Source organism: Nycticebus coucang, chromosome 10 (assembly GCF_027406575.1).
Source record: "Nycticebus coucang isolate mNycCou1 chromosome 10, mNycCou1.pri, whole genome shotgun sequence".
Taxonomy (NCBI): Eukaryota; Metazoa; Chordata; class Mammalia; order Primates; family Lorisidae; genus Nycticebus; species Nycticebus coucang.
The window spans coordinates 28364762-28389659 of NC_069789.1; the positions used below are offsets into that span (position 1 = coordinate 28364762).

At 40.1% G+C, this 24898-nt stretch overlaps 1 protein-coding gene across 1 annotated transcript in view; it reads left to right on the forward strand.

Moving 5' to 3' along the window:
• Positions 1-24898, forward strand: part of DNAH14 (dynein axonemal heavy chain 14) — an 862921-nt gene that overhangs the window by 398596 nt on the left and 439427 nt on the right. The gene's annotated exons all lie outside the window — the stretch shown is intronic.

Genomic DNA, 24898 nt, shown 5'->3' on the forward strand with positions numbered 1-24898 from the left:
TTATCATATGTACGTCATTAAAGTATTTAATTTCTCCGTTGTAAATGAAACTCATTTAGGTGTGTACAAGATCCAGGGTTGAAAGTATTTTGCTTGAGGAGATTAAACGTTGATGACCACCATATTCTGGCTTGAAAAGTTTCAGCAGAGAGATCTGCAGTCATTCTAATGTTCTTCCCTTTGAAGGGAATAGATTTCTTTCGCCTAGCCGCTTTGAGAATTTTCTCCTTCATATTAACTTTAGTGAATTTAATTATGATATGCCTGGGGGATATCTTATTGGGGTTGAGTCGTGCTGGGGTTCTGAAGCTATCTTCTATCTGAATTTCAGGTTCTCTAGGCATGTCTGAAAAATTCTCTTTCATAATTTCATGCAGAAGGGCCTCTGTGCCCAGTGAGGCCACGTCATCTGTTTCAGGAATTCCTATGAGACAGATATTTGCCTTCTTCGAGTTATCCCAGAGCTCTCTGAGTGAGTGATCCATTTTTACTCTCCATTTCTCTTCCTCTTTGAGAGTTTGGGAGCGTTCAAAGGCTTTATCTTCAATGTCGGAGATCCTTTCTTCTGCTTGGTCCATTCTGTTGCTAAGGGATTCTACTGTATTTTTCATATCTTTGAGGGCTGCAAATTCTTGTTTCAGTGTGTCTAAGTCTTTCGTGGTTTTGTCTTTAAATTCGTTAAATTCTTGAGACAGCTTTTGAATTTCTCCACGAATTCCTAATTCCATTTTGTTAATCTTGTTTGCCATCCAAATTCTGAATTCGATTTCTGACATCTCAGCCAGTTGTTTGTGAATGGGATCTTCAATTACATCTGCCGTATCTTTCCTTGGGGGGGGGTTGATCTATTCTGGTTATTCATGTTACCAGAGTTTTTCCGCTAATTCCGCCCCATGATTTTTTTACTCCCTTTGATTTTCCTCTGGTTTTTGGTTGAGGACCTGTACAGTGCTGTGGCCTGAGAAACTGGGGCCCTGTTTGGTGTAGAGGGGCTAAGTGGTTCTGACTTGTTTTCAGCTGGTTTCTATTTGACCCTAGTGAAACAGTTACTCTGTGTTGAAGTCTCAGCTGTGGAGAAATACCAGCAATTAAGTCACCCCACCCACCACAGGCAACAAATGGAAAAGGAAAATCAAACCTTCCTACAACCACACACCCAGGGCACCACCTGGATAGTCCCCAGGTGAGTGACTCAGTTCAAAAGGTCCAAGTCAATTGTCTCAGTCAGCAGCTGCCTCGGGTGGGAGAGTTCAAGAGGTCCCTGGGGACTTGATCACAGGGGTCTGGTGACTGCTCTAAAATGGCTTTCTCCAGTGCTGTGTGGAGTCAGGAAGAGCCACCAGTTAATAGATCAGTCTAGGAAGATTGCTGCTTCCTTCCCCACCTTGTAGCTCTGTCACACCCAGTCACTGCTAGCCCCACAGGGGTGTGACCCAGTCAGTTGTCTGCAGTAAGCAGATACTCCAGGGGTTTGCACTTGCCTAAGTCACAGGGTAGTCTGTGTCTGCTCGACTAGGCCGCTATTCTCTGTCTTTATCCAGCAGGGAGTGGTGTGGCCTGTCAACCTCGGGCACTTGATGGAGGCTGGAGTTGTTCACTCAGTTCCAGCCCCACCCTTAGTTTTTGTTACTGGGTGAAGGGAACAACCCTGTGGGAGTTTGTTTCTGACCTTGCCAGATTCCTGTGCAGAGGAGAGGCTGATTTGAGTTCCCAGAACCTGTGCCTCAGTCCCTGTCTTTAGTCCTGCAGGTTTGTATTCACAGCATGATCAGTTGTTGTCTGTAGCCTCTTGGCCTCCTTTGTCTATAGGCTGGTGATCCCCTAAGGGCCAGGTGTGTCTTAGGCTCAGTAGAGCGGTTCTCTGGATCAGCCCCACCCTAGGAGTTTCCCGGCTCTGCGGGTGTGTTTTCTAGTCCCCGTGTTCCACCCAGGTCAGTACCGTCTCAGGAAAACCCTTTATTCACGGGGCCTGTGTTTCAGTCCCAGGTCTGTTCCATGGTGGTTGCCATCTGAGAAGATGCTCAGCCTCATCTGGGTGCCCAGGAAGACAGGAGGATAGGCTATGGGATATCTGGGGGTGGGCCTTGTTATTGCTGAAGACGGCTGTTGCTCTGTACCTCGTTGCACCACCGCTCCGGTGTAATTCCCTCTCAGCTGACCGTTGTCTTCTCGCTCCTTTGCTACAGAGTCAGCACCGGCCAGCTGCAGTCCAGGCCCTGTCTACACCTCTTGAGAGTTCACTCAAGAATCTGGACTCCTGAGGGGGCAGGTCTCCAGATCACGGATTGAGAGTGGAGGGGGGTGTTAGGAGCTCAGGGTTGCAGGTCGTAACACCAAGCTCATTGAGACCAAATGAACAAATAAACAGGTACAAAGGTTACCAGTCATGTGGGCCCATAGATACAGAGACAGACAGAAACACATAAACATACAAGCAATAGCCACAACAACAGCAATATAAGAACAACTGCAATAAAAATAGTGATAATCGTAAAATAATTGAAAGAAAGGAAAAAAAGAGAGAGAGAGAAGTGGTGTTAGAAGGAATGTTAAGTGAGAAGAAAGAAGAAATTAAAATTAGAAGACATAGAAATAAAAAATATATATCTATATAAAATGTAATAATAAAAAATTATCGAAATCTCCTCTAAGAAAATGGTGAGGAAAAATCAGACAAAATGAAAACAACAGCAAAAAAAAAAAAAAACACGAAAACCAAAAAAAAAACAGAAAAAAAAGGCACCAACTGCAAAAATATTCTTGTGGTAGAAATATACCTATAAATACCTATATGTCTGCTGTAGGGATCAACTTTCGTAGGAATATATTCATACCGCAATATACTTTCTGTACACCAGGTGGCGCTGTGAGTGGTTTCGAGACTTATACCTGGTTTACAGTTTATACCGTTACCCTGGTAACCACCTTCCATGGCCGATGGCCATTTTGGAGTTTCCGTAAAAGTTTGTCCCTAAGAATTGTGCAACCTCGGCTGTTCTTTTCTGGACAGCACTTGCAACCGACCTTCCCACTCAGTGCAGGTGTCCACGCTTCCTAAGTCCCTCCACTCTGCTCCCAGGTTCCCCCGCAAACTGGCAACTGCAATCAGCCATAAGGGGAGTGGTGTTGAGTTCGTGCGGTATCTCCTGTAGCTGGTTCCCGGGGCTTCAGCAGCGAAAGCCGGTCCACGGCTTCAGTAGCTTCACGGCTCCAGAAGCCAAAGCTGGGTCCTAGGCTTCAAGCCGTGGTGGAGCGCTCAGGGGATTTATTCTGAGTTTTATGGTTCAGAGTTTTGGATGGGCTTCTGCCAGTTCGCTGCGCAGCCTGAACCGCCAGCCCCCTCCAACACCTGGGGGAAAGGTGCCTGCCCTTTTGGGTAGTTCAAAATGTCTGTTTCCCAGGCAGGATCCCTTCCCTTCAATTGTCCAACAGTTTGCCCAGCTCCCTGTGGTTTTGAGTGGCTCTCCTTTCAGATGCCTTCCTCAGTTCAGGATTAATTACTTGTCAATTGGATTTTGTCAGCATTTACAAGCTGCTGACCTCCGTAGGGGAGGGGCCTGCTGGCCTGCACGGCCGAGCAGGGAAGAATCTCTACAACAGAGTCTGTGATTTTAAATTACCCCTCATATATAGCAAACCGCCAGTTCGCTTGGTGTCTCCAGCTGTCCATCCACTCCAATAATCCACACACAGGGAAGGTCCAGACCACCTTTCCTCTCACCTGGTGGCTTGGGAGAGGTGGGCTATACGTCTGTCCTGTTCACCATCATGCTCCGCCCCCCTTTTCAAGAGTTTTAAAGTATGACGGTGGAGCTTTAATAGGGATTGCATTGAAATTGTATATTGCTTTGGGTAATATGGACATTTTAACAATGTTGATTCTTCCAAGCCATGAGCATGGTATGTTTTTCCATTTGTTAACATTTTCAGCTATTTCTTAGAGATTCATAGTTCTCTTTATAGAGATCTTTCACGTCCTTTGTTATATAAACACCCAAATATTTCATCTTCTTTGGCACTACTGGGAATGGAATACAGTCCTTAATTGTTTTTTCAGCTTGGCTATTGTTGGTATATATAAAGGCTACAGATATATGAATGTTGATTTTGTAACCTGAGATGCTGCTGTATTCCTTGATCACTTCTAATAATTTTTTGGTAGAATCCCTAGTGTTTTCCTGGTATACAATCATATCATCTGCAAAGAGTGAAAGTTTGATCTCTTCTGACCCTACATGGATACCCTTATTGCCTTTTCTTCTCTAATTGAGATGGCTAAAACTTCCACTACAATGTTAAAGAGCAGTGGAGACAATGGGCAACCTTGTCTGTCACCTGATCTGAGTTTAAGTGTTCTCAATTTAACTCCATTCAATAAGATATTGGCTGTGGGTTTGCCTGAGATGGCCTCTATCAGTTTAATAAATGTCCCTTCTATACCAATTTTCTTAAGTGTTCTGATCATGAAGGGATGCTGGATATTATCAAAAGCATTTTCTGCATCAGTTGAGAGCATCATATGGCTTTTGTTTGTTTTAATGTGCTGAATTAATTTGTTTATGTGCTGAATTATATTTATAGATTTGCATATATTGAAATAGCCTTGAGACCCCATGATAAAACAGACTTGGTCATGATGTATAATTTGTTTGATGTGTTGCTGGATTCTCTTCATTAGGATCTTGTTGAATATTTTTGCATCTATATTTATTAGTGATCTTGGTCTATAATTTTCTTTTCTTGTTGGGGCATTTCCTGGTTTGGGATCAGTGTGATATTTGCATCATAAAACATGTTGGGTAGTATTCCTTCTTTTTCTATATTTCGGAACAGGTTGAGTAATATAGAAACTCGTTGCTCTTTAAAGGTTTGGTAGAATTCTGATGTGAAGCCGTCTGATCCTGGGCTTTTCTTTTTAGGGAGATTTTGTATGATTGATGCTATTTCAGAACTTGATATAGGCCTTTTCAACATTTCCAGTTGATTCTAGTTAAGTCTTAGAAGGTGACATGCTTCGAAGTATTGGTCATTTCCCTTCAGATTTTCATATTTCTGAGAATAAAGTTTCTTGTAATATTCATTAAGGATTTTTTGAATTTCTAAGGAGTCTGTTGTTATTTCGTCTTTGTCATTTCTGATTGATGAAATTAGAGACTTTACTCTTTTTTTCCTGGTTAGGTTAGCCAAAGGTTAATCTATTTTTATTGACCTTTTCAAAAAATCAACCTTTTGATTTATTGATCAGTTGTATAATTCTTTTCTTTTCAATTTCATTTAATTCAGCTCTAATTTTGGTTATTTCTTTTCTTCTACGGCGTTTGGGGTTGTAATGTTCATCCCTTTCCAGTTGCTTGAGATGTCCCATTATGTTTCTAACTTCCTGTCTTTCCATTCTCTTGAGGTAGGCTTGCAGTGCTATAAATTTCCCTCTCAGGTCTGCCTTTGCAGTATCACAGAGGTTCTGATAATTCATGTTTTCATTGTCGTTTTGTTCAAAAAATTTTATAATTTTCTTCTTAATCTCATCTATGACCCAGATATCATTCAGCACAAGGTTATTTAACTTCCATGTTTTTGTATGAGTATGCAGATTCCTGTTGTTCCTGAGGTAAAGTTTTATTCCATGGGGGTCCGGAAAGATGCTGGGAATAATTTCTATTCCCATAAATTTACTGTGGTTGGACTTGTGACCTCAGATGTGATCAATTTTGGAGTATGTTCTGTGGGCTAATGACAGGTATGTGTATTCTGTTTTGTTGGGATGAAATGTTCTGTAGATGTCTGCTAAATCCAAATGTTGGATGATTAGGTTTAAATCTAAAATTTCTTTGCTCAGCTTCTTATTGGAGGATCTATCCAACACTGCCACAGGAGTGTTGAAATCTCTGACTATTATGGAGTGGAAGAAATCAAGTTACTCATGTCTGTTAGAGTTTCTCTTATAAATTGAGGCACATTCTGCTTGGGTGCATAAATATTAATAATTGAAATCTCATCATATTGAGTATTACCCTTAACAAATATGAAGTAACCATTCTTATCCTTCCTACTTTTGTTGGTTTAAAGCCTCTTGTATCTGCAAATAGAATTGTAGCACCTACTTTTTTCTGGTTACCATTTGCCTGAAATATGGACCACCATGCTTTCACCCTGAGTCTATATTTATCTTTTAAGGTAAGATGAGATTCTTGTATGCAGTAAATATCTGGCCTAAGTTTTTGTATCCAGCCAGCTAACCTGTGCCTCTTTAGAGGAAAGTTTAAGCCGTTCACATTAATGGAATATAGATAAGTCTGGTAAAATTTTGGGTTAGGCGGCACCTGTGGATCAGTGAGTGTGGTGCTGACCCCATATACCAAGGGTGGCAGGTTCAAACCTGGCCCCAGCCAAACTGCAATAAAAATTAGCCAGGTGTTGTGGCGGCCACCTGTAGTCCCAGATGCTGGGGAGACTGAGTCAAGAGAATCACCTAAGTCCATGAGCTGGACGTTGCTATGAGCTGTGATGCCACAATACTCTACCAAGAATAAAGTGAGACTCTGTCGCTACAAAAAATATATATATATATACAGTAAATAAAAAATAAATAAAATTTGGGGTATTGAGTTTTTTGAAAGTCCAGTGGACATTTTTAATCCTTTCACCACTGTGGAAGTTGGAGTTTGATCAAAAGTTTCTGAGTGAATTTAATTTTGTAGTAGAGAATTCGGCTGGTCATTATGGAGGATAGGTCTGAGAATATCCTGAAGAGCTGGTTTGGTTATAGCAAATTTCTTCAACATGTGAATGTCATTAAAGTATTTACTTTCAATGAAACTCAGTTTAGCTGGATACAGGATCTGTGGTTGGAAGTTATTTTGTTTTAGGGGATTAAAACTCGATGACCAACCTCTTTTGTCTTGAAAGGTTTCAGCAGACATATTTTCAGTCATTCGAATATTCTTCCCTTTGTTGGTAATGGTTTTCTTACATCTGGATACTTTCAGAATTTTCTCCTTCAGATTAAATTTATTGAAGTTAATTATGATGTTCCTGGGAGATGTTTTATTTGGGTTGAGTCGTGCTGTGGTTCTGAAATTGTCTGCTGTCTGAATTTTAGAATCTCTTGGCATGTCTGGAAAATTATCTTTATTAATTTCATGGAGAAGGGCCTGTGTGCCTTGTGAAGCCACTTCATCGCTTTCAGGGATTCCAATGAGGTGGGTATTAGCCTCTGAGAGAATGATCCATTTTTGCTGTCCATTTCTCTTCCTCTTTGAGAGTTTGGGAGCATTCTAAAGCTTTGTCTTCAATGTCAGAAATCCTTTCTTCTGCTTGCTTCACTCTGTTACTTAGGGATTCTACTGTATTTTTAGGATCTTGGAGAACTGTAAATTCTTGCTTCCATGTGTCAAAATGTTTGGTGGTTTTGTCTTTAAATTCATGGAATTCTTGATGCAACTTTTGAATTTCTCCTCAAATTTCTAATTCCAAATTTTCCTTCATTCTATTAATCTTGTTTGCAGTCCAAATTCTGAATTCGATTTGTGACATCTCGACTACGTGTTTATGAATGGAATCTTCAGTTACATCTGCCATATGTTTCCTTGGATGGGTTGATCTACTCTGGTTGTTCATGTTACCAGAGTTTTTCCACTGATTCCACCCCTTGATTATTTTACGCCATTTCACTTTTCCCCTGGAGCTTTGCCGAGGACCCATACAGTGCTACGGCCTGAGAAACTGGGGACCTGTTTGGTGTGGTGGGGCTAAGTTTCTCTGTCTTGTTTTCAGCTGGTCTCTTTCCAACACTAGTGAAACAGTTACTCTGATTTGAAATCTCCACTGTGGAGAAATACCAGCAATTAAGTCACCCTGCCCCTGCCCCCACAGGCAACAATTGGAAAAGGAAAATCAAACTTTCCTACAACCACACACCCAGAGCACCACTTGGATAGTCCTCGGGCAATTGGCTCAGTTCAAAAGGTCCAAATCATTTGTCTCAGTCAACACCTGTCTCATGTGGGAGAGTTTAAAAGGTCTCTGGCAACTAGATCGCACGGGTCTGCTGACCACTCAAATATGACTTGCTCCGGTGCTCCGTGAGGTCAAGAAGTCCCACCCAGCAAATATATTAGTCTGGGAGGGTTGCTGTCTCCTTCCCCACCTTGCATCTCTGTCACTCTCAGTCAAAGATTACCCCACAGGGCTGTGACCCAGTTGCCTCCAATGAGCAGATACTCCAGGAGTTTGCACCTGCCTTAGTCACAAGGAAATCTGTTTGCTCAGCCAGGCCACTGCTCTCTGCCTCTATCTGGCAGGGGGAGGTGAGACCTGACAACCTCGGGAGCTTGATCGAGGCTGCAGGATGTTCACTCAGTTCCAGCCCCACCCCTGATTGATGTTACTGATCGAACAGAACAACTTTGCGGAATTTGTTTCTGTCCTGGCTAAGTTCCCCTGCAGAAGAGAAGCTGTTTTGAGTTCACAGAACCTGTGCCTCAGGCCCTATCTTTGCTGCTACAGGTTTGTATTCACAGCATGGTTAGCTGTCAGTTCTAGCCTCCTGCCCTCCTTTGTCTAGGCAGATGATCCCCTGGGGGGCTGGGTGCATCTTAGGCTCAGTAAAGCAGTCCTCTGGATCAGCCCTGCCCTGGGAGTCAGCCAACACTGTGCATGTGTTTTCTAGTCCCCGTGCTCCACCCAGGCTGGTACGGCCTCAGGCAAATCCTTTACTCACAGGGCCTGCATTTCTGTCCCAGATCTGTTCCGCCGGTGTTTGCTACCTGAGAAGATGCCTGGCTTCCTCTGGTTGCCCAGTGAGACAGGGGGTGTGACTCCAGAATATCCAGGGGTGAGCCCTATTGTTGCCAAAAACAGCTGCTGCTCTGCACCTCGGGGCACTGCCGCTCCAGCATGGTTCCCTCTCAGTTAACCATCCTCTCCTCACTCCTGTACACAGAATCAGCACTGACCAGCTGCAGTCCAGGCCCTGTCCACACCCCTTGAGAAATCACCCAAGAATCTGGACTCCTGTGGGACAGGTCCCAGACCTCAGAGTGAGAGTGGAGGGGAGTGCTGGGAGTTCAGAATTGCAGGTAGAGAATATATACAATTTTATATAGTTTTATGCCTGGCAGGAGAGCACCATGTCACCCTAGTAGGGGAAGTAGGTCCAGGTTTTAGAGGGTCTGTCCTGTGGAGTATAATGGGAGGACTTTTGAACTCTGCTTGCTTATTTATGGGGTACTCCAAGCTGTTCTCATGGGGGAGGGGACTCCCGTCTGCTTGGTGATGGATTTTGTACCTTTTGTTTGTATCCTTGGGGTCACAGCTCACCTCAGCAGGGTTGATTTGCATTCTCAACCTTCTCTCTTGGTGCAGCTCTAATCCACCAGGTTACTTGCCAAATTTCTGTCCTTTAACTCTCCTTCTGGTCAGGAGCCTCTGGTGGTTGGGTGCCTTCCTGGTACCCTGTGAGGCACAGTGCCTTGCCCACAGCTCTCCCTCTTGTGTCCAGTTCAGAAGCCAAAGGGCCTCCTCCTTGGTGGTGCTGTCACCTCTGGTGCCTGAATTTTTCTTTTGGTTTCTCCTTTTGTGTGCTTACTTCTTGTTCACTTCCTTGTGCACCTTTGTCCTTCTCACTTCCTCCTTTGCTTCAAATTACCTTATCTCAGATTTTTTTCCATTTTTTCAATTAAGTTAAATACACATAGATCATGAATACATTCATGCATACGTAGGGTACAATGTGCCTATTTTTTCATATACAATCTGATGTGGTTACATCAAACCAATCAACATAGTTTATCTCAGATTTTAAGTGATGAAGAGGCCTCTTGGTATGAAGTTTGAGGAGGGTTTGAGAAAGCAAGGAGAAGCAAGAGGAAAGAAAAGGAAAAACAGGAGAAAAAAGAAGAAAAGAGTAAACAAAAAACAAATGAAAGAAAAAGAAAACAAAGAAAAGCAAAATGGGAGGAGGGAGAATAACAGAAGAAAATTGAAGAACAATTAAGAAGGAGGACAGGAGGGGAGATTGAGAGTGATAGAAAAAAATGTTATTTCTCAGCATGGTGCTATGGCTGCACCTATAGCTCAAGGGTTTTGAGAAGCTAGGCTGGTTGTGTTCCTGTAAATCAGGTTCTCCTTACCAGCCTGAACACAGCCAGACTCTTCCTCTGCCAAGAATGGGAAGAAAAGAAAAAAAGCAAAAGCAAACACAGGAACCAAGACAGAAAAACTGAGTTAGGATGAAAAAAGAAAGAGAAAAGAAAAAAAATAGAAGAGTTCTACAGCATGACCTCCCTAATACTTTCTTCCTGGGGCCAATGGTTGAAAGTTCTCCTGGCCTCGTTGAACCAGACAACTGCTGTTGTCTACCTGCCAGACTACCACTGTGTCACACCCACCCACAACAAAGAAAAGTTTGAAAAAGAAGAAAAACATAAAAATAAAAATAAAAGAATAGATAAAGGAAATTAAATGTACTATTGAATCAATTAAAGGAGAGGGAGGGAAGAGGAATAAAGAAAGAAAGAAGAAAATTTTAAAATGAGGGGAATATCTTCACTGATGCAGAAGAACTTTATGTGGGAGAGAAGAGAAGAGTAGAAGAGTCTCTATCAACTGAGAGGATACTGAGGAGTGAAGTAGGGAGAGAGAATAAATCAAGCTAAAATTCTGCAAAAACAACAACAAAAAAAAAGATACAAGAACCGTTGCTCTTGTTGAATATAAAAAGGGAAGTTAGGAAAAGAACCAACCAAACAACTTAGCAAAAAACTAAACACATTGAAACAAAGTAAAGAGGAAAAAAAGGTCAAATAGACTGATGTAAGCAATCTCAGCTACCAATAGAGGAAGGAAAGAAGAGGGGGAAAAATACCACCAAAAAAGAAAAGAAAAACAAACAAACAAAAAATACACACACACAAATATATATATATACCATCAGGATCCAACTTTAGTAGGAATATATTTATGTTGCAATATGCTTCCTGGACACCAGGTGGTGTAGTAAATTTGGGGGACAAGCAACATAGCTTTTAACGTCTCTGGTTCCCAGTGTTAGTGCTGTTTCCCAGTTCCTAGTGACCATTACACCATAAGCCCCCAGCAGGAGCCCACCCTAACAGTCTTCTGGTGACCTTTGTGACAATGGCAGCCCCCAACTAGGGACTTTCCCCCATGAATGTTCCGCCTGCTACCAGACCATGGCAGAACCACTCCAGATAGCACCCCAATCTGGCCACCAAAGTCCACTGAGGAGTGCACACTTCTCCAATCTTTCCAGAGTCCCTGGACCTATCACAAGTGTAGGTCTGCTCCCCACAGGTGGAACTCAGACTACCATGCCTTATGCCCCCAGCCTGCCCTTACAACCTTCTGGAGACCTTTACAACAGTGGCAGCCCCTGCCCGGGGATTCCCCACATGGATGCTTCACCAGCTGCCAGACACAGCAGAACCTCTCCAGACTGCACCCAAATCAGGCATAGTTCTCCAATCTTTCCACTCAATGCCCGGCTTCTCCCAAGAACTAAAAACAGCTAAAGGCTTCCTCTGGGACCTCCATGAGGGTGGGGGGCTAGCTGCTGCTACTGCCACAGCTGGGGCATGCTCACAGAATCTTGCCTAGTGTGCTGGGTCTCCGGTAAGTCCAATAGACCACTACCTCACTGGACACTCTGAATTACCACTCCATGCCAATATTCCATGCTGGGACTGCTCTAGCCCTCTCTTTCTGTTGCTCCAGGACAACTCCGGTAAATGTCTTTCCTGTCTGCCATCATGCCCTGACCACCCAGATTGATCTTCTGTAATCTTATGTTAAAGTCTTGATTAACAGGGTTAGAATTCTAAGTGAATAGACATTTTATTCTCACTATGTGAATATGTTATTCTATTGTATTCTTATCTCTTTTTTTGGATATAATTCTGAAGCTCATTTTATTATCTTTTCCCATATAGACAAAACGAAGGAGTTACACAATTGCAAACATTAATGCAATTAACAACCTGTCCTCTCTTTTCTCTGAATGTTCTTCAATATATGGGTATGGATGTCTTTATGCTATTTATGGGCAGTTGCTGGGCTTTCTTGGTTTTTGTTTTTATTGTTGGGGATTCACTCAGGGTACAATAAACCAGGTTACACCGATTGCATTTGTTAGGTAAAGTCCCTCCTGCAATCGTGTCTTTCCCCCAGAAGGTGTGGCACACACCAAGCTCCACCCTGCTCCCTTCTTCCCTCTGTCTGCTTTTCCTTCCACCCACCCCCCGTGACCTTAATTGTCATTAATTGTCCTTATATCAAAATTGAGTACATAGGACTCATGCTTCTCCATTCTTGTGATGCTTTACTAAGAATAATGTCTTCCACTTCCATCCAGGTTAATACCACAGCTTGTTAATCCATTCCTGGGTTGGTGGGCATTTAGGCTGTTTCGCATTTTGGCGATTGTAAATTGAGCTGCAATAAACAGTCTAATACAAGTGTCCTTATGATAAAAGGATTTTTTTCCTTCTGGGTAGATGCCCAGTAATGGGATTGCAGGATCAAATGGGAGGTCTAGCTTGAGTGCTTTGAGGTTTCTCCATACTTCCTTCCAGAAAGGTTGTACTAGTTTGCAGTCCCACCAGCAGTGTAAAAGTGTTCCCTTCTCTCCACATCCACGCCAGCATCTGCAGTTTTGAGATTTTGTGATGTGGGCCATTCTCACTGGGGTTAGATGATATCTCAAGGTTGTTTTGATTTGCATTTCTCTAATATATAGGGATGATGAACATTTTTTCATATGTTTGTTAGCCATTCGTCTGTCTTCTTTAGAGAAGGTTCTATTCATGTCTCTTGCCCATTGATATATGGGATTGTTGGCTTTTTTCATGTGGATTAATTTGAGTTCTCTATAGATTCTAGAGATCAAGCTTTTGTCTAATTCAAAATATGCAAATATCATTTCCCATTGTGTAGGTTGTCTATTTGCTTTGGTTGTTGTCTCCTTGGCTGTACAGAAGCTTTTCAGTTTAATGAAGTCCCATTTGTTTATTTTTGTTGTTGCAGTTGCCATAGTAGCCATCTTCACGAAGTCTTTCCCCAGTACAATATCTTCCAGTGTTTTTCCTATGCTTTCTTTGAGTATTTTTATTGTTTCATGCCTTAAATTTAAGTTCTTTATCCATCTTGAATCAATTTTTGTGAGTGGAGAGAGGTGTGGGTCCAGTTTCAGTCTTTTACATGTAGATATCCAGTTCTCCCAACACCATTTATTGAATAGGGAGTCTTTCCCCCAAGGTATGTTCTTGTTTGATTTATCAAAGATTAGGTGGTTGTAAGATGTTACTTTCAAAAAAAAAAAAAAGATGTTACTTTCATTTCCTGGTTTTCTATTTGATTCCAATTGTCTATGTCTCTATTTTTGTGCCAGTAGCATGCTTTCTTGAGCACTATGGCTGTGTAGTACAGCCTAAAATTTGGTGTGGTGATGCCCCCATCTTTATTTTTATTATTAAGAACTGCATTATCTATATGGGTTTTTTTTTTAATTCCATACAAAACGCAGAATCATTTTTTCCAAATCTTGAAAGTACGATGTGGTATTCTAATAGGAATGGCATTTAATAGGTAGATTGCTTTGGGAAGTATACACATTTTAACAATGTTGATTCTTCCCAGCCATGAGCATGGTATGTTCTGCCATTTGTTAATATCCTCTGCTATTTCCTTTCTGAGGATTTCATAATTTTCTTTATAAAGGCCCTTCACCTGCTTTGTTAGGTATATTCTGAGGTATTCCATTTTCTTTGAAGCTATGGTGAAGGGAGTTGTGTCCTTAATTAGCCTCTCATCTTGACTATTATTGGTGTATACAAAGGCAACTGACTTGTGGACATTGATTTTATATCCTAATTGTATTGGCTAGAACTTCCAGCATTATGTTGAATAGTAAAGGTGACAGAGGACAACCATGTCTCGTTCCAGTTCTAAGAGGAAAAGCTTTCAGTTATACTCAATTTAGTAAAATATTAGCTGTGGATTTGTCATAGATAGCTTCAATCAGTTTCAGAAATGTGCCAGCTATGCCTATACTCTTCAGTGTTCTAATCAGAGAAGCATGCTGGATTTTATCAAATGCTTTTTCTGCATCTATTGAGAGGATCATGTGGTCTTTATTTTTGCCTCTGTTAATATGGTGGATAACGTTTATAGACTTGCGTATGTTAAATCAGCCTTGCGTCCCCGGGATGAAACCTACTTGATCGTGATGTATGACTTTTTTAATGATAAGCTGTAATCTATTGGCTAGAATTTTGTTGGTAATTTTTGCATCTATATTCAGGAGTGAAATTCTCCTTTTCGTTTGGGTCTTTTCCTGGTTTTGGTATCAGGGTGATGTTTGCTTCGTAGAATGTGTGGGGGAAGATTCCTTTCTCCTCAATTTTTTGGAATAATTTCTGCATTATATGAATAAGCTCTTTTTTGAAGGTTTGATAGAATTCTGATGTGAAGCCATCTGAACTAGGGCATTTTTTTGTTTGAAGCTTTTTTGTTGTTTTCTTAATCTCAGTGCTTGAAATTGGTCTGTTCAGGAGCTCTGTTTCTTCCTGGATAAGTCTAGGGAGAGGGTGTGATTCCAAATATTGATCCATTTCCTTCACATTGTCAAATTTCTCAGCATAGAGTTCTGGTAGTATTCAGAGATGATCTCTTGTATCTCTGTGGGATTAGTTGTTATTTCCCCTTTATCATTTCCTATTGAGGTTACCAGAGATTTTGCTTTTATGTTTCTAGTTAGTCTTGCAAACATTTTGTCTATTTTATTTATTTTTTCAAAAAATAACTTTTTGTTTTATTGATTTTTGAATGATTGTTTTGTTTTTAATTTCATTAATCTCTGATTTAATTTTGGCTATTTCTTTTCTTCTGCTGGGTTTAGAGTTAGATTGTTCTTCTTTTTCCCAAAAGATGGCTTGTGAGTTTGTTGGTGTGCTCTTTTTTTTTTTTTTTTTCAGATGTAGGCATCTAAAAGTATAAATTTTCCTCTCAGGACAGCTTTTGCTGTATCCCACTGGTTTTGGTAGCTTGTGTGTTCATTGCTGCTTTGGTAAAGGAAGTTCATGATTTCCTCTTTTCTATTTTCCTGAAACAAACTATCTTTCAAGTGTGACATTGTTATTTTAAATAGGGATTGCATTAAATCTGTATATTGCATTGGGTAGTATAAACATTTTAACAATGTTGATTCAACCCTGCCATGAGCATGTTATGTTTTTCCATTTCTTAACCTCTACAGTTATTTCTTTCCTCAGAGTTTCATAGTTCTCTTTATGGAGATCTTTTACATCCTTTGTTATGTAAGTTCCCACATATTTCATCTTCTTTGGCACCACTGTAAAAGGAATAGAGTCCTTGACCATATTTTCAGCTTGACTATTGTTGGTATATATAAAAGCTACTTATTTGTAAGTATTGATTTTGTATCCTGAGAGACTGCTGTATTCCTTGTATTCAAATAATTCCAAAATTCTTCCAAAATAATTTTCAATCACAATGAAATTATTCTAAAATAATTTTCATTCATAAATAATAATTCATTATTTCTGAATGGTAGGTCTATTTCTAGTTAGTCTGGCCAACGGTTTATCTATTTTATTTATTTTTCAAAAAACCAACTCCTTGTTTCATTAATTTTCTGAATGATTCTTTTGTTTTCAATTTCATTGATCTCTGATTTGATTTTGGATATTTCTTTCCTTCTACTGGGTTTAGGCTTAGATTGTTCTTCTGTTTCCAATTCCATTCTGGTGCAAATGTCATTCTGGTGAAAATATCAGAAATGATAAAGGGGAAATACCAACTGGTCCCACAGAGATACAAGATATTATCTCTGAATACTACAAAAAAACTCTATGCCCAGAAATCTGACAATGAGAAGGAAATGGATCAATACTTGGGATCACATTCTCCCCCTAGACTTAGCAAGAAATAGAGCTCCTGAACAGAGCTATTTCAAGCACTGAGGTCAAAGAAACAATAAAAAAAACACACAAGAAAAAAATGCTGTGGTCCAGATGGCTTCACACCACAATTCTATCAAACCTTCAAGGAAGATCTTATTCACATACTGTAGAAATTATTCCAAAAGGGGGCAGAGGCAAGATGGCTGACGGAAGCCAGCTTTCCACAGAGGCTCCCATCCAGAAGGAGAGTTAAAGGACAGAAATTTAGCAAGTAACCTGGTGGATTAGAGAGGCACCAAGAGAGAAGGTTGAAGAATGCACATCAACCCTGCTGAGGTGAGCTGCGACCCCAAGAATACAACCAAAAGTTGTGAAACCCATCACCAAGCAGATGGGAGTCCCCTCTCCAATGAGAAAGCTTGGAGTACTCCATACAAACAACAAGCAGAGTTCAAAAGTCCTCCCATTATACTCCATGTGAGAGACCCTCTAAAAACTGGACCTACTTCCCCTACATGGCGCTCTCCTGCCAGGCATAAAACTGTATATATTCTCTACCTGCAATTCTGAATTCCCAGAACTCCCCTCCACTCTCACTTTGAGGTTTGGAACCCTGTCCCCTAGGAGTTCAGATTCTTCAGTATTTTCTGGAGAGGTGTGGACAGGGCATGTACTGCTGCTGGTCACTGCTCATTATGCAGCACAGGAGTGAGGAGAGGACGGTCTGCTGAGAGGGAACCATACAGGAGCAGTGGTGCCTTGAGGCACAGAGCAGCAGCCACAGTGGCAACAATAGGGCTCACTCCTGGATATTCCAGAGTCACAACTCCTGTCTCTCTGGTGGCAGCCACTGGCAGAACAGATCTGAGATGGAAATGCAGTCCCCATGAGTAAAGGGTTTGCCTGAGGCAGTACTGACCTAGGGGGACCACAGGGACTAGAATATGCATGTGCAGAGCTGGCAGATTCCCAGGGCAGGGCTAACCCAGAGGACTGCTTTACTGAGTCTGGGATGCATCTGGCCCTCAGGGGATCATTAGCCTAGACAAAGGATGGCAGGTAGAGGCTGGAACTGACAGCTAGCCATGCAGTGAATACAAACTGCAGCTGAGACCGGGCAGCAACAAAGACAGTGTCTGAGGTCGAGGTTCTGTGAATTCAAGACAGCTTCTCTTCTGCAGGGGAATTTAACCAGGACAGAAACAAATTCCACAAAGTTGTTCTGTTCTGTCAGTAACATCAATCAGGGGCTGGCCTGCAACTGAATGAACAGCCCCAGCCTCCATCAAGCACCCAGAGGTTGTCAGGCCTCACCTCCCCCTGCCGGATAGTGGCAGAGAGCAGCAGCCTGACTGAGGAAACATAGATCTCCCTGTGATTCCGGCAGGTGCAAACCCCTGGAGTATCTGTTCATTGGAGGCAACTGAGTCACAGCCCTGCAGGGTTATCAGTGACTGGGTGTGACAGAGGTGCAAGGTGGGGAAGGAGGCATCAACCTTCTGAGACTAATTTACTTGCTGGGTGGGTCCTCCTGGGAGTTTATGTAACAAAGGACGTGAAAGATCTCTATAAAGAGAACTATAAAACTCTAAGAAAAGAAATAGCTGAAAATGTTAACAAATGGAAAAACATACCATGCTCATGGCTGGGAAGAATCAACATTGTTAAAATGTCCATACTACCCAAAGCAATATACAACTTTAATGCAATCCCTATTAAAGTCCACTGTCATACTTTAAAGATCTTGAAAAAACAATACTTTTTTTAATATGGAATCAGAAAAAACCTTGAATAGCCAAGACATTACTCAGAAATAAAAACAAAGCAGGAGGAATCATGCTACCAGACCTCAGACTATACTATAAATCAATAGTGATCAAAACAGCATTGTATGGACCTTCCCAGACTAATCTATTTGCTGGGTGGGTCCTCCTGACCTCACGCAGCACCAGAGGGAGTCATATTTGAGTTGTCAGCAGACCCCTGCAATCTTGTTGCCAGAAACCTTTCAAACTCTCCCACGTGAGATAGGTGCTGACTGAGACAATTGATTTTGACCTCTTGAACTGGGCCAATTGCCCAAGGACTCTCCAAGTTGTACCCAGGGTGTGTGTTTATAGGAAGGTTAGAGTTTCCTTTTCCAATTGTTGCCTGTAGGGGGCAGGGTGAATTAATTGCTAGTATTTCTCCACAGCGGAGAATTCAACCCAGAGTAACTGATTCACTAGAGTTGGACAGAAACCAGCTGAAAACAAGACAGAGCCACTTAGCCCTACCACACCAAACAGGTCCCCAGTTTCTCAGGCCGTAGCACTGTACGAGTTCTTGGCAAAGCTCCAGGAGAAAAGTCAAATGGTGTAAAATAATTATGGGGCAGAATCAGTGGGAAAACTCTGGTAATATGAATAACCAGAGTAGATCAACCACTCCAAGGAAAGACATGGCAGACGTAACTGAAGATCTCATTCATAAACAGATGACCAGAATGTCAGAATTGAGTTCAGAGTTTGGATTGCAAACAAGAATAATAGAATGGAGGAAAAGTTGGAATTGGAAATTCAAGGAGAAATTCAAGAGTTGTCTCAAGAATTCAATGAATTTAAAGACAAGATCATCAAAGATTTTGTCACATTGAAACAAGAATTTGCAGTCCTCAAAGATCTTAAAAATACAATAGAATCTGTCAGTAACAGAGTGGAGCAAACAGAAGAAAGGATTACTGACATTGAAGACTTAGCTTTTGAATGCTCCCAAACTCTCAAAGAGGAAGAGAAATGGAGAGCAAAAACAGATCATTCTCTCAGAGAGCTCTGGGATAATTCAGAAGGCTAATATCAGCCTCATTGGAATCCCTAAAAGCAATGAAGTGGCTTCACAAGGCACAGAGGCCCTACTCTATTAAATTATGAAAGAGAATTTTCCAGACATGCCAGGAGATTCTGAAATGCAGATAGCAGACAATTTCAGAACCCCAGCATGACTCAACCCAAATAAGACATCTCCCAGGCACATCATAATTAACTTCACTAAAGTTAATATGAAGGAGAAAATTCTAAAAACAGACAGACATAAGAAAACATAACCTACAAAGGGAAGAATATTAGAATGACTGCAGATCTATCTGCTGAAGCCTTTCAAGCCAGAAGAGGATGGTCATTGACTTTTAATCTCCTAAAACAAAATAACTTTCAATCCCGGATTCTGTATCCAGCTAAACTGAGTTTCATTTATGATGGAGAAATTAAATACTTTAATGGCATTCACATGTAGAAGAAATTTGCCATAACCAAACCAGCTCTTCAGGATATTCTCAGACCTATCCTTTATAATGACCAGCCCAATCCTCTACCACTAAATTAAACTCACTCAGAAACTTTTGATCAAACTGCAACTTCCACAGTGGTGAAAGGATTAAAAATGTCCACTGGACTTTTGAAAAACTCAATACCCAAAATTTTACCAGGCTTATCAATATTCTCCATTAATGTGAATGGCTTAAACTGTCCTCTACAGAGGCACAGGTTGGCTGACAGGATACAAAAACTCAGGCCAGATATCTGCTACATACAAGAATCTCATCTTACCTTAAAATATAAATATAGACTCAGGGTGAAGGGATGGTCGTCTATATTTCAGGCAAATGGAAATCAGAAATAAGCAGGTGTTGCAATTCTATTTGCAGATACAATAGGCTTTAAACCAAAAAAAGTAAGGAAGGATAAGAATGGGCATTTCATAATAGTTAAGGTTAATACTCAATATGATGAGGTTTCAATTATTAATATTTATGCACCCAACCAGAATGTGCCTCAATTTTTAAGAGACATGAACAACTTGTTTCCTCCAGCTCCATAATAGTCAGATATTTTAACACTTCTATGGCAGTGTTGGATAGATCCTCCAATAAGAAGCTGAGCAAAGAAATTTTAGATTTAAACCTAACCATGCATCATTTGGATTTAACAGACATCTACAGAACATTTCATCCCAAAAAAACTGAATACACATTCTCATCAGCCCACAGAACATACTGCAAAATCAATCACATCTGAGATCACAACTCTAACCTCAGTAAATTTAAAGGAATAGACATTATTCTTTGCATCTTCTTGGACCACCAAGAAATAAAAGTTGAACTTAGTAACAACAGGAATCTGCATACTCATACAAAAACATGGAAGTTAAATAACCTTATGCTGAATGATAGCTGCATCATAGATGAGATTAAGAAGGAAATTACCAAATTTTTGGAACAAAAAGACAATGAAGACACAAATTATCAGAACCTCTGGGATACCGCAAAGGCAGTCCTAAGACAGAAAGGTACCCAAAATTATTTAAACCAGGGATTCGAGTAGATATTTGTATACCAATGTTCATACAGGCATTATTCATGGTGACCAAAAAGTGGAAATCACATATATGTTCATCAATGGAAGAATGAACAAACTGTGATGTGTGTATATATGTGTGTGTATATACCCTGTTTCCCTGAATATAAGACATCCTCCAAAAATATATACCCTGTGTGTATATACCCTGTTTCCCTGAATATATATATGTGTGTGTACATACATATATATGTATGTATATACCCTGTTTCCCTGAATATAAGACATCCTCCGAAAATAAGACCTACTTACAGGAAAGATAAGACATCCCCTGAAAATAAGACATAGCGCATCTTTGGGAGCACACCTTAAAACAAGACACTGTCTTATTTTCGGGGAAACAGGGTATGTATACACACACAGTGGACTACTAGCCTTCAAACAGAATGAAATTCTGACACAAAATGGAGACCCTTGAGGACATAATGTAAGTGAAATATGCCAAACACAAAAGGAAAAATATTACATCATTCCACTTAAATGACATATTTAGTATAGTCAAATGCAAAGATATAGAAAGTGGAACTGTGGTTCTCAGGGACTGAGAAATGGAGGAGAAAAGGGAATTACTGTATAGAATTTCAAAATGAAACAATGAAATGTTCTGAAGATACTAGTGATGCTTGCACAACAATGTGACTATAATTAATACCACTGAACTTTATATTTAAGAATAGTTAAAATGGTAAATTCTATTATAATATATATAATTTTACCACAATGAGAAAATTTTTAAATTACTCTCTAAAATTTTTCAAGACTATGTAACCCTCAAATATTCAATGCCATTGCTGCTACCATAGAATACAGTATGCACTTATATGGGATATTCTTCATGAACATTCTCAGCTATAAAATGACTGGGGACAGAGTAGGGGGACAGATATAAAAGTTATCAGATCACAGGGATCTTTGAACAAGTACCTAAATTTCCAATAAAAGTTTTTAAGAAAATATTTAATCTCATAGATAATGACAGGAAATTTTATTTAAAAATAGGATAAATTTGCATTTCTCTGATGATTAAAGATTATGAGCATTTTTTCATATGTCTGAAGGCCACTCGCCTGTCTTCTCTAGAGAAGTTTCTTTTCAATTCTCTTGCCCAGCCTGTGATGGTATCCCTTGTTCTTTTCTTGCTAATGTGTTTGAGTTCTCTGTGGATTCTGGTTATTAAATCTTTGTCAGAGACATAACCAGCAAATATCTTCTCCCATTCTGTAGGCTGTTTGCTTGCTTTACTTACTGTGTTCTTGGCTGTGGAGAAGCTTTTTAGTTTGATCAAGTCCCAAAAGTGTATTTTTGAAGCTGCTTCAATCGCCCGGGGGGTCCTTCTCATAAAAAACTCACCCAACCCAATTTCTTCAAGGGTTTTCCCTGCACTCTTTTCTAGTGTTTTTATAGTTTCATGTCTTAAGTTTAGGTCTTTAATCCAGTAAGAGTCTATCTTGGTTAGTGGTGAAAGGTGTGGATCCAGTTTCAGTCTTCTACAGGTTGCCAGTCAGTTCACCCAGCACCATTTGTTAAATAGGGAATCTTTTCCCCACAGGATGTTTTTAATTGGCTTGTCAAAGATTAAATAATGGTAAGTAGCTGGATTCATCTCTTGGTTCTCTATTCTGTTCCAGACATCTACTTCTCTGTTTTTGTGCCAGTACCATGCTGTTTTGATCACTATCGATTTGTAGTATAGTCCAAGGTCTAGTAGCATAATTCCTCCTGCTTTGTTTTTATTTTTGAGTGATGTCTTGGCTATTCGAGGTTTTTTCTGATTCCATACAAAACAAAGTATTGTTTTTTCAAGATCTTTAAAGTATGACAGTGGAACTTTAATAGGGATTGCATTGAAGGTATATATTGCTTTGGGTAGTATGGACATTTTAACAATGTTGATTCTTCCCAGCCATGAGCATGGTATGTTTTTCCATTTATTAACATTCTCGGCTATCTCTTTCCTTAGAGTTTCATAGTTCTCTTTATATAGATCTTTCACATCCTTTGTTAGATAAACTCCCAAATATTTCATCTTCTTTGGCATTACTGTGAATGGGATAGAGTCCTTAATTGTTTTTTCAGCTTGACTATTGTTGGTATATATAAAGGCTACTGATTTATGAATGTTGATTTTGTAACCTGAGACATTGCTGTATTCCTTGATCACTTCTAAGAGTTTTGTAGTAGAGTCCCTAGTGTTTTCCAGATATACAATCATATCATCTGCGAAGAGCAAAAGTTTGATCTCTTCTGACCCTATGTGGATGCCCTTGATCGCCTTGAGATATCATCTAACTCCAGTGAGACTAGCCTATATCACAATATCTCAAGACCAGAGATGTTGGCGTGGATGTGGAGAAAAGGGAACACTTTTGCACTGCTGGTGGGAATACAAACTAATACATTCCTTTTGGAAAGATATACGGAGAACACTTAGAGATCTAAAAATAGATCTGCCATTCAATCCTGTAGTTCCTCTGCTGGGCATATACCCAGAAGACCAAAAACCACATCATAACAAAGATATTTGTACCAGAATCTCTATTGCAGCCCTATTCATAATTGCTAAGTCATGGAAAAAAACCCAAGTGCCCATCGATCCACAAATGGATTAATAAATTGTGGTATATGTACACCATGGAATACTATGCAGCCTTGAAGAAAGATGGAGACTTTACCTCTTTCATGTTTACATGGATGGAGCTGGAACATATTCTTCTCAGTAAAGTGTCTCAAGAATGGAAGAAAAAATATCCAATGTATTCACCCCTACTATGAAACTAACTTAGGACCTTCACATGAAAGCTATAACCAAGTTACAACCTAAGAACAGGGGGAAGGGGGAAAGCGTGTGGAGGGAGGGGGGATGTGGGTTGAGGGAGGGGGATTGAAAGGATCACACCTGTGGTGCATTTTACAAGGGTACATGTGAGCCTTGGCAAATGTGGAATGTAAATGTCTTGGCAAAGTAACTAAGAAAATGCCAGGAGGGCTATGTCAACTAATGAGTTGAAAATGTGTCAAATATTCTATGAAACAAGTGTATGGTGCCCCATGATCATATTGATGTACACAGCTATGATTTAATAAAAAAAAAAAGAAAATGTGTCAAATATTCTATGAAACAAGTGTATGGTGCCCCATGATCATAATGATGTACACAGCTATGATTTAATAAATATATATATATATATAAAATAAAATAAAAATAGGATAAAATTTTTGTGTATTAATTAAGGAATTTTCTTAAATAATGAAACATATTGATGGCTACAAAGTGATGAAGTATAAACTTTCACAGAAGGTAACTGAGGTATGACCTGATTCAGCCTTTTTTGGCAAGCTATTTGTCAATATAAGCTAAAAACATCAAGATATTCTGGCCTAAGGGCGGCGCCTGTGGCTCAGTGAGTAGGGCGCCAGCCCCATATGCCGAGGGTGGCGGGTTCAAACCCAGCCCCGGCCAAACTGCAACCAAAAAATAGCCGGGCATTGTGGCGGGCGCCTGTAGTCCCAGCTGATCGGGAGGCTGAGGCAAGAGAATCGCGTAAGCCCAAGGGTTAAGAGGTTGCTGTGAGCCGTGTGACGCCACGGCACTCTACCCGAGGGCGGTACAGTGAGACTCTGTCTGTACCAAAAAAAAAAAAAAAAAAAGATATTCTGGCCTGGTATATTTTATTCTAGGAACTTTTTGTAAAGAAATAATCACAGAATTGTACAAATGTTTATGTGAAAAGAAATTTATTCATAGCAAATTATTCAGTAATCTGAATTCTAACAGGTATAGAATGGGTTAATAAATTATGATGCAACAAAATTGTGTTTCAGAGAACTTTTAATGACATTAAGATAGGCTTAAAATAATAAAGCAGGAAAAGAGCCCAAGTCTCTTTTTAATTTTTTATTTAAGTTTAAATTTTAAAATATTAATACATTTTACATAATTTGTCTTTATATAAAAGACTCTCTAAGCACTCATGTGCACACAATTCCAACCCATTTCTTAACCTGGGCGGCCTCCATTTCCCACTCAAGCTGCCACTTACCCATAGGAGGCAAACTAACACTCCCCTAGGCCCTGTGAAGGGAATGCATCAACATTTTATGGCTATTATCTATAAGTGATAGAATTATGGATAATTATTTTCTTCTGCATACTTACATGTATTTTCTAAATGTTCTGAAGGAAATGTATTTTAATATTAAGAAAACAAATATTATAAAAGAAAAAATAAGCTAAAGAGAATGATTGATTACTCTTTGCATTACTCTGTAGAATGGATAACTTGGTCAAAAAAATCTGGTGATAGGGAAGGGAGAGAGACACCTATCATCTGTCTAAAGCACACCTGCTGTATGTTTGATAAAATTCTTACTTATAAACATGCTGCTTTTTTCATGCTCTACTTTAGAAGGACCCATCTATTGTTTAGTTTGTAATGTGCACTATATTTGGAGGTAGTCCCTGAATGTTTCAAAGTTTTCATTTTGGAACAATCGAATTTATGAAAAAAATGAACAATAATATGCAGCTCAATGCTTCAAATAAATTAAAAAAATCAATTCAGGCAATTG